At 44.5% G+C, this 10,997-nt stretch overlaps 1 protein-coding gene across 4 annotated transcripts in view; it reads right to left on the bottom strand.

The window, feature by feature from the left end:
- The window catches only part of LOC135388544 (transmembrane protein 135-like), a 297,964-nt gene that overhangs the window by 215,084 nt on the left and 71,883 nt on the right, over window positions 1-10,997 (bottom strand). Inside the window, exon 1 of one of the 4 annotated variants that reach the window (XM_064618148.1) lies at window positions 10-196. The exons of the other annotated variants lie outside the window; for them this stretch is intronic. The gene's annotated coding sequence lies outside the window, so the exon portion shown is untranslated. Of the gene's footprint in view, window positions 1-9; window positions 197-10,997 lie in introns of those variants that run through there. 4 annotated transcript variants of the gene reach the window in all.

The raw sequence follows: 10,997 nt of genomic DNA, 5'->3' as shown, positions 1-10,997 counted from the left end.
AACACTTACCTGTCAAGTGGGGTCCCAGCGCGTGCGCGCGCACACACACACACACACACACACACACACACACACACTAACATTTTCACACTCACAAACACAGTCTATTTTCACAACCACATAAATCCATATTATTCCTCAGGTCAATAATTATCCTGCCATCGCCAAAAGACGGCACAGACATGTATGCTTACGCAAGACAATCGGTCCTCGTTCCGGATGTAATAGGATATCGCCACTCGGCCGGCGCGAACCAATAAAGAAAGAAAGGAATGCATGTTCGCTACGAAGAAAACGGTGCCGTGCTTCTACGCAGCGATCATTATAGAGACGCGTAAATGTGAACATCATTCGCTACACACTGTAGCTCTAATCATTTTTAAACCAAACCAAACCGTGTTCATAGGTCTTCACTAAATAGGTGAGCCGATAATGACTCAAAATAAAATAAAATAAAATAATCATTCCATCATCGCTGGCTGCAAGCTTGGGTACCCAACAGAGCAGCGCGCTCCTATCAACACGCCTTGGGCTGACCTTACACACCCGAAGCCTTTTCTGAATACAATCTGCCGGCGCTGGAATAAAAGATTTATCGCGAGGGTACTACGATGTCAGCTCTGTTGCTGTTTAAGTGATAAAACAGTGCGCTTACTCGGGCAATCGCGCGCGTCCAAACCGCGAGAACGGGTCCGCGTTGCGCTCGCGCCGCGGGGAATCGCGCGCGTCGCGAGTCCAAACCGCGAGACCGGGCCCGCGCGTGCGCTTCGCGGTTCGGGCGCACTGTTTTATCACTTAAACAGCAACAGAGCTGACATCGTAGTACCCTCGCGATAAATCTTTTATTCCAGCGCCGGCAGATTGTATTCAGAAAAGGCTTCGGGTGTGTAAGGTCAGCCCAAGGCGTGTTGATAGGAGCGCGCTGCTCTGTTGGGTACCCAAGCTTGCAGCCAGCGATGATGGAATGATTATTTTATTTTATTTTATTTTGAGTCATTATCGGCTCACCTATTTAGTGAAGACCTATGAACACGGTTTGGTTTGGTTTAAAAATGATTAGAGCTACAGTGTGTAGCGAATGATGTTCACATTTACGCGTCTCTATAATGATCGCTGCGTAGAAGCACGGCACCGTTTTCTTCGTAGCGAACATGCATTCCTTTCTTTCTTTATTGGTTCGCGCCGGCCGAGTGGCGATATCCTATTACATCCGGAACGAGGACCGATTGTCTTGCGTAAGCATACATGTCTGTGCCGTCTTTTGGCGATGGCAGGATAATTATTGACCTGAGGAATAATATGGATTTATGTGGTTGTGAAAATAGACTTTGTGTTTGTGAGTGTGAAAATGTTAGTGTGTGTGTGTGTGTGTGTGTGTGCGCGCGCGCGCGCACGCGCTGGGACCCCACTTGACAGGTAAGTGTTTGCCTTTTCGTGTGACACGAGTGATACATTTATGTACTATTGCGTGAAATAGTGGTTTTAAAAAATAAGGGCAGTCGCGTTTGCATTGCTATCTCTAGGATAGGACGAGCGTTTTTAATGGAATCGCGAACCTGGTGAAGTCTTTGTTTTGGGCAGGGTATTTTATGAGTGCCCGACGCCGGTCCTGCTGTTGTTTGTTTGTTTGTTTGTTAGTATGTATCTGTCACGTTCGTAGCGCTGTTCAAGCGCTATCCGCCTAGCGATAAGCGGCGATTCTCCGATTATTCCTGAGCGGTACGACTTAAGCCTTTTCCCTGCTCACTTAAGGAAATTTGTGTATCCCTGTCCTGTGACACAAATGCGTGTAATTTTTCGCGGTTCTTTTCTTCTTTCACTGCTTTTACTCATAATGTTGGTGAGGGGGGGGGGGGAAAAAGTCAGCATCCAGGTAGAGAAGGAGAAAGCCGCTCGGCAGAGGAGAGTTCATCAGAAAGGGATTTGTTTGTTTGTTTTTTGTTATATGTTGATGAGTGTCAGTATTCACTAGAGGTGTACGAATATTCGAAATTTCGGATATCGTTGGAATATTGTTGATATTCGAACCCTATTCGTATTCGAAAATTTGATAATCGAGAAATTCGAATATTCGAAAATTTCGAATAATGGAGCACAAGCGCCAGCATTCCCGCTAAAATGAACAGAATTCCAGGTATTGTGATTAATCTTGCGAAAATTCCACGTTTGGCACGTCCTTAGCGCGATTTCCAATTGGAATCTGACTTCATGTGCATCCAGCAAAACCGCAAGTTGGCTTCACACGTCTGGTAGGCTACCTAGCCGATTTGATTTTTTTTGTGTGCTTTCGTTATTTTTTAAAGATAATACAGACTCGAAGAAGTGTTTGTTTGTTTGTTTGTTTGTTAGTATGTGCCTGTCAAGTTCGTAGCGCTATTCAAGCTTTATTTGCTTTGCAAAAATTCAGACTTTATGGTATTAAGCTGTTCGAGTAGAAGTGACTTTCCCTGCTCGCTTAAGATAAATTGTGTATCCCTGTCCTGTGCTTTCTTCACGAAGGGACAATGCAAATGAGTATTTAGCATTATGCAATAATTATCTGATAGCAGAAATGGGTGTCTTTGTCACAGTTTATTAGCGTGTGTGTCGATATTTTATTTTATTTTTCTCTCTTATAGCTATGCGAGCAAAAGTGCGTGTAATTTTTTTCTGCTCTTTTCTTATTTTCTCTACTTTTATGTAGAAGAAAGCCTCCTGCGTAAAAGCTGAATAGTGTTCTATCAGTGGAAGTGGGGTTGTTTGTTTGATTTTGTTGGGTGTTCGATATCTTGACGAAGTAAGCAGTGCTTAATTTTGCAGGTTTTTGAGCAGAAATGCTGGTATCTGAGCACGGAGTACAAATTTATATATTTCTCTGCTCCCTAAGAAAATTTGTACGTCGTTTTCCAAGCAGACCGCGTTTAGTTTACGCAAAATAGAAAAATGAAGTTGTGTATGCTCTATGATGATCCGCCGCAGGCTTAGGCCTTTTCCCCGATCACCAGTGTTTTGTATGCGATGTCGCATGTCTAGACTTGTTCAGTAGTGTTGCAATTTTTACTCTTCGCTAATATCTTGTTGCTGTCGTCTTGGGTTAGACGTTGAGCTTCGTAGCGATGTGCGGTAACGCTACGATTATTCCTGAGCGCTCCGTGTGTTTAATGCGTTGTCCTCTGTGCGTGCATGCGTGTGCTTTTTCCCCTGATTTGTGACGTCATCGTGGCATGTCTGGACTTGTTTAGCAGTGTTGCAGTTCTTCCCGCCGCTAGTATGTTGTTGGTGTCATGTTGTGCTAGCCGCGTGGCGATGTGTGGTGACCTGAGGTCTTAAGCCTTTTCCCTGCTCACCTAAGGATATTTGTGTATCCCTGTCCTGTGCTTTCTTTACGCAAGGGTAATGCGACTGTGTATGTGGCATTATGCAAGAATTATCTGGTGGCAGAAATGGGTGTCTTTTTCTCAGTGTATTGGCGTGCGCTACGGTTTCTTGCAGTTACAGCTATTGGAGCACACATGCGTGTAATTTTTCGCGGTTCTTTTCTCCTTTCACGGCTTTTACTCAGAATGTAGATGAGGGGAAACAGTCAGCATCCAGGTAGAGCAGGAGAAAGCCGCTCGGCAGAGGAGAGAGTTCATGAGAATGGAATTTGTTTGTTTTTTGTTATATGTTGAGTGTCAGTATTCGCTTTCCTCGATATGTTGAGGAAGTCAGCCGTTATAGGTATTTGTGCAGAAATGCTGGTATCTGAGTGTGTGGAGTAGAAATTCCTATAAAGCACCTCTCCTTGTGCATTCCTGAGCTGCTGTGTGCGCGCGCGTGCTTCTTTTTCCTGGTTTGCGACGTCATGATGGCATGTTGGGGCTTGTTTAGCAGTGCTGCAATTTTACCCGCCGCTATTATCTTGTTGTTGTTATCTTGTGTTAGCCGCGTAGCGATGTCCAGTGACTCTGCTATTATTCCTGAGGTCTTAAGCCTTTTCCCTGCTCACCTAAGGAAATTTGTGTATCCCTGTCCTGTGCTTTCTTTGCGACAATGCGTCTGTGTATGTGGCACTATCAGATACCAGACATGAGTGTCTTTTTCTTGGTTTATTGGCATATGCTTCAGGTTTTTCAAGTCAAGCAAAAGTGCACACAATTTTTGCTGCTCTTTTCTTATTTTCTCTACTTTTTATGTAGAAGAAAGCCTCCTGCGTAAAAGCTAAATAGTGTTCTACCAGTGGAAGTGGGGTTGTTTGTTTGATTTTGTTGGGTGTTCGATATGTTGAGGAAGTCAGCTGTTAAAGGTATCCGTGAAGAAATGCTTGCATCTGAGCGCAGGATAGGAATTCCTGAAGCACGGCACCCTCAGTGTAAATTAATTATTTTGGATATGAGTCTGCTTCCCTGCATGACAAGGCTGAAATGGGAAGAGAGAAAAAATTGGAGCGCTTCATTAGTAGCGATCCAAATAATAGGGCAATTATAGTTTCCATAGAAAGTAGAATTTTAATGGGCTCCTAAAATTATAGTTTAGTTGTAGTTTTTCTAAACTGCAATGCAATAATCATTAATATAGTATAGGAATGCTATCGTGTTCCCGTAAAGGCGTTCTGTCTTGTGCTTTGGAATGCGCGAATAGAACTTTGCTCCCAGGCTTTTCCCGCCTTTATGCTCGCAATGCGCGAATGGAACTTTGCCCACCCAGCTTCCGCGCCTTTTTTGCTCGCAGGTGTAGCCTCAGACAACGAATGTGTGAGCATAGAAAGGGTCATGTATTACATAAGCCTGGAGGTGATGTTGAGTGGTCTCACTTATTATTTTAAAAGAGCAGTGGCAGTTTACTGTAATTCTAATGACCATGATCAGCCTTTGGGGTGAAAATCGTTAATATGCGGGGTGCTTTTTTGTTGAATTTTAATGAGAGAATCAATGTCGTTAAGAGTAGGACAAAGGAAATAATCTTGCGATTCAATAAATAATAATAGGAGTCTTTGTCTGTGTCTTCTTCAAACAGGATGTGATGACGTCACGTGGTCTGTAGCAATGCATTGACCGTTACTGGAAAAAAGTGTGGCAATAGAAAAATAGTGTGTATTGTCCTGGGCAGATTTATGATGAGCACTGTTTTTGAATAAGAGGAGTGCGTGTGCTTAGAAATAGTTTGATGCTGGTTTCCTTCTTTGTTTCTTTTCGCTTTTTCCCCCCTTGTCTGACAAACATGTGCTGACATGCCTGGGCTTGTTCTGACATGCTTTCCTTCTACATGTAGTTTTTTTCTTTTTGTACAAGGCATATTCTTGACGATAGTGCTGCCTTGAATGGGAGTAGAGCTATTCTTAATAATTTTGCGATTCATTTAGTTCAGAGAGTAACCGCGAGGAGGACAGGTGTGTGACTTGATGTCTTGCTGAACCATTTTTTTTTTTCCTGTACAGTAAGACTTTGGGAATGAAATGCTACAATCTCCTCTTGTCTATGGTGCTCTTCTGCAATAGTTTCCTATGCAATCATTATAGTAGAATAAAGGAAATAATCTAGGGATAGTGATTCAATAAATAACAGGTGCCCTTTCTAGAGCGTACGCGTCCTTGAGCCACGCAGGTGCATGATGACGTCATACTGTGGCTTCATTGTAGATTGACCAAAGGAGCATTAGTGGAAAAAAACAGGGTAGCCCTGAGACAATAGGATGACGTCACGACCAATGAGAACGGCCAGCAGGGGGCGCAAGGATTCACTTCTCTCTTGGACACTGACGGGTCTCGACACACAAATTCTGCTCCTGGCATTGGCCGTCAGTGGAAGAGCGTAGCTTCGGTGGGGTTCTGTCTGCCTCTGATGGGGTGCGGATGTGTGGTTCGTCACTGGTGAATGGTGTTCGACGATGCAGGTGGATTTTGTGACGAGCGGATTTACAATGAGGGAATGCTGTGAACGGGAAAAATGATGGTGAGTGTCTTTTTCACTCTGTTCAAGTGTTTGTTTTCCTCTGTTGCCCAGCAGTCGTACGATTTGTCCTGACGTGTCCTGACATGCCCCGATATGCATGCTTTCCTTTGTTGACGCTTAGTATTTTTTTCTCTTTTGACAAGGAACATTGTTGTCTTGACGATAGTGCTGCCCTGAGTTCTGCGCGCGTTGATTTGTTGAGTGCCTAGTCCTCTTATTAGCCGTTGTTGGAGTTACATGTTAGGATGTTTTGTTCTTTTGCAAGTCTCATTTAGTAAGACTTTGGAATTCCTTCGATCAGCTTTCATGCATGGTGCTCTTCTGCAATAGTTTCCTATGCAGTCGTTATAGAAGAATAAAGGAAATAATCTTGGGATAGTGATTCAATAAATAATAGGTCCCCTGTCTAGAGCGCACGCGTCCTTGAGCCACGCAGGTGCATGATGACGTCATACCGTGGCTTCACTGCAGATTGACCAAAGGAGCATTAGTGGAAAAGAACAGTGTAGGCTTGAGACAATAGGATGATGTCTGGACCAATGAGAACTGCCAGCAGGGGGCGCAGGAATGCTCTTCTCACTTAGCCTCACGACCAATGAGAACGGCCAGCAGGGGGCACAGGAATGCTCTTCTCTCTTAGCCTCTCGCAGGTGGCGGTAGGAGCGCGCAGAGGGCGCTACGAGCGCGCGCATGCGTAGCACCCGTAGAGTGGCGCTTACGTCAGTCCACCTCTGGCTCTCGTTGGGAGAAGACGTGCGGTCGTTCGCTCCGTCGTCACTTGATCCCTGGCTGTCGACGAGAGCAGTCGCATCGGTCTGCGCTCCTACTGTGGTGAGGTGATTTGTTGTGTAACTAATGCTTTCGCCAACTTTGTTCCCGCTTTGTTTGCAATTTTCGTGCCAGTGCTGGTTGCTGTTGTCCGGGCATCCCCGCCATTTTCTATCATCTTCTGCCTTGGGAACGGGAGTAGCGCTGGCGTGATTCTTAATAATTTTGTTGTGAGGTTAGTTGAGAAAGTAACCGCTAGGGGATGCAGCTGCGGGGCTTTATACAGGAGAAAAAAAACCATTACGAGTCAGTTCTCTGCCTGCCTCTCGGATGGAGCAGTCGCATCATTCTGCGCTCCTGTTCTGGTGGGCTCATTTGTTGTGTAACTAATTCTATTTTCTTGTTAGCTATTGATGGTTTGCATACTCTTGCTTTCCCAGCCTCTGTATTACGAGTGTTTTTCTCCTTGCATGTCCAGAGCTGTCCTAACTTGCCCAGACATGCCATGATGACGTCACAGCTGACGTCACAGGATGTGCGGAACTGGTGCTGCGATGCTTTGCAACCTGCCTCTGTGCTCCGTCGCCCAGCGACGGTCAGCGGGCGTTCCGGACCGCTTTCTTCAAGATGACGTCGTTGATCTTCAACTAAACTCCTTCTCTCCACTCTATTTCTATCTCTTCATTTTATTTTCTACCTATTTTTTTATTTTTATCAGCTCAAGTAGCCGGCAACTCACATCTTCGTCTGGACGTGTCTTAGATGGTCCCCAATTAGTGTAATGACTCTCTGGAGGGTCCTGATTAATGTGGGGGGTCCCAATTAGCTCTAATTGCTAATTAATGGCGTCCAGACGAAGATGTGACTTGCCGGCTTCTTGAGCTGATACATTACTACTACAGGGAACGACACAGGGATTTGCACTTTGCATAGCTTTAATGCGCCTTGCATATACACAAACGTTCTCACACGGAGCACATGTTCCGGTGCCACAAGTGGTCGCTGATGCATGTGAAATGCTCTACTGAATACGTCGTTACATCCAACAACGTACCGCAGAGGATGTACATCGATCGTCGTCAACAGTAAACAACTGACAGCCTCACTGTGGTCCCTAGAATCTTGGGACGGGGGCTAGGACGGTCGCTAAGACGGACGCTAGGACGACACTAATCTAAGCGGGAATCTAAGTAATAAGAAGCGGGTATCTAAGACGACGCTACACTCTTAAACCCGTACCTTTTATTGTAACTTTTAGAAACATGTAACTTCTATATAGACGTAGATTTCGAGATTTCTTACAGGTTACACCACTGCAACGTATATTTAGAGGTTAAAAGCGACCAAAGTCATGTCTTTACAACAGGAATAGAGGTTACATCTCGGAAAAAACAAAAACAGCTTGTTGTGACTTGTAAATGTACCCTCTACTCCGGCACTGTAACTTCTAAGCGAAGTCTCCAACGATAATTTCCTTTGTTAGTTTCTTATCGTTTGTTTTCCTTCTGTTTTGCAGCATAATGCCGCGTTTCAGCCTCCCATTCGAGACGACAGTTGCGAATCTATGCTCTTATTTTTTTATCTGTTTCAGCGTCATCGATACGTCGGCTGCATGTTATCAATGCTGTATGCAGACAGATTATAAGTTCGCAGTCTGGAATACTGTTAGTATGTTTATTCCTAAAGGGTGAAAAACCATTGTCAATGCCGCAACCACCAAGATTACCGATTTCGCTGCGTAGCCGTGCCTGGTCTAGATCTGTCCACACTGAGAGCGGTTTCCTTGAAACGCTTAACGCTCGTCGTCCGTCCGTTAACAAGTGTAATCTGTTTTAATCAGTGGTTTTCCTCGCGTTTATCATAGTATCGTCAGGAACAACGGAAAAGTATATGTCGCTAGCAAACAAGGATATTTTCGGTTTTCTCAGGGGAAAGTGTAGTGAGTGCGAAGATTGCAAAGAATATATAACCGAAAACGAACGTCACCGCCGCAGCCCTAATTCACACACTTCATACACTGGGTAAGTGTACATTTTGTGCTAGGTACGTGCGTTATTTTGATAGCAAGAGCTCTTAGCGCATGTTTGTTGTGATTATGGGTACTTCATATGAACGCCACTTACGCTTGCTACTTTTCTGCTCTTACTTGGTCGCCAAGTCAATACACCGGCGTGCATTTTGCGAGCTGCGGATATATGCATCGAGATATATAATTCGCAGCTTCCTACTTGTTGTATTCTTACGATATTCTAAGACTCAATCGCGGAGTGAACGCCTTCCCGCATTTATGCTGCTTTGTACCTTGTGCTTTGTACGCATTTGAATGGGTCCGTAAATGTTACTCTCATTGCCCAAACTTTTGTTCCCAGGATCCCACATGCAGGTTCACATACCGTCACCAGCGCAATGCAGTACCTCACAAACTCGTCCCAGAGCGCCTCCAACGCTGATAACGCAGTAATGTAGTGTCTCCTGCGTTACTGTACACTCATATTCCTCAAGGTTGTGTGCATTTTATGTAATACTGTATTGCCATTTGCGCTCGCCTCTGCAACACCAATGTGGAATAATTTTTTTTCTGCTGCAATTGTCCATTTCATTGGGTCTGTTCAGCTTAGCAAACATAGGGCAGTTGTTTTGACTCGCTGGCTTCTTCGCACTTTTATGCATTGCTTCTCACTTAGAAGATAGTTCTTTTTTCCACATACATGGTAAAGCGACCATGGTTTCTCCTCACATCAGAATAGCACTTGTGCACAATGTGTCACCTCTCGACAGACTTCTGTTTTTGTAATATGCATATGTTCAAGATCTCCTTTTCTGCTGGTTCATTTTGGTACGTTGGTGTGTTCTGTAAATGTCTGTCCATATCCCACGCACAGGGTGTTTGTTTTTATTCGCATCACACCAGCGCTCATTTGACAGGTGGGTTATGTTAATTTTCGCAAATTAACCCATCCGTAGTTGCAAACATTTCCGACATTTCCTGACGCATGTGTTTGTAACTACGGATCGATTAGTTAGCAAAAATTCACATAACCCTCCTGCCAAATGAGCGCTACTCTGTTGCGAATAAAAATGAACATCCTGTATAAAAAGCCGCACGTTGGCGTAACCTTTACGGGCAGGTGCTGGATTGAAGGCCGTAACCTCTAATTAGTGGGCTTCCTTGTAACTTTTATAAAAGGTACTGCTCAGAGGGTACCTGGTAGCTTCTGAAATAGAGGGTAAAATATTGCGATTTTTTACCCTTTACTAAAGGGTACCGAGTTAAGAGTGTAGTCTGCCGTGCGCCGCTAGTAGACGATTTTAGAAAATCCCAGTGCTCCATGCGCTCGCGTTGCATCCTGGAGATTAGTAGAATCAACTGTCCTTCACGTTTCGTTTTCGTTGACCTTGACTCCTTGTGGACAATCGGCCGAGAGAGAGGGAACCGAAACAGGGTGGCACCCCGATTCGTCCAAATGTTTATTTCGTCCAAGTATTCACAACGTCCAAGTACTCAGCACGTCCGAAAAAAATTGGACATAGTGGGCATTGGACGAACTGAACCAAAGGGGGGAAAACTTGACCAACCCGTCCAAATAACCGTACCGTCCAAACGCTTGTTTCGTCCGAAAACGGAGGGGGATCTCCGAATGCGAGTGAACAATTGCTTCGTTTACGATTGAAGGTAGGATTTAAACATTCATACCGAAAGATGCCATGCCATACACCAAGTAAAACGAAAAACAAATGCTCACTCTGCTCTGTTTATTTATTTTTCTTTCTTTCTTTTTTTCATTCCAACAACTGACTTATTAGTTGAAGGTAAGATTTAAACATTCCCACTGAAATATGTTATACACCGAGGAAAACGGGAAACAAATGCTCAGCCTGCTCCGTTTAGTTTTTTTTTTTTTTTTTCCTTTGAACAACTAACTTATTAGGTAGCATGGCCCAGCAAGTGGGACAGGCGCTGCAGGTATGCCTTGATGACATGAGCAAACTGCTCTGTTACGTCTGTGAAGGGTGCTTCGTTTCCCAGCATCATTTCCCCTGAGCTGTATTTTCCGTACGCCCATGAGAAGGAAGAGCGATCCTCTTGTATCGTCTCCTGCTTGGCGAAGCCCCGTTCAACAGCAGCCGAATGCGTACCTGCAAATGGCTGTAAGAAGCATGAATACAAAGAGAGCAAGCGAGGAAGTATATATGCTATATTCTACTAATTATCATGATGATGTTCCCTGATTATGCGAATTTGTTGCTTACCTGGTTGTGCTTACAATGTGTATGGTTGACTCAAATTCGACGAGGAACTTCGAAAACGTCATGTGGGGT

Source organism: Ornithodoros turicata, chromosome 3 (assembly GCF_037126465.1).
Source record: "Ornithodoros turicata isolate Travis chromosome 3, ASM3712646v1, whole genome shotgun sequence".
Taxonomy (NCBI): Eukaryota; Metazoa; Arthropoda; class Arachnida; order Ixodida; family Argasidae; genus Ornithodoros; species Ornithodoros turicata.
The sequence above is the reverse complement of the archived record's forward strand: the minus strand, read 5'-3'. Positions and strand labels throughout refer to the sequence as shown.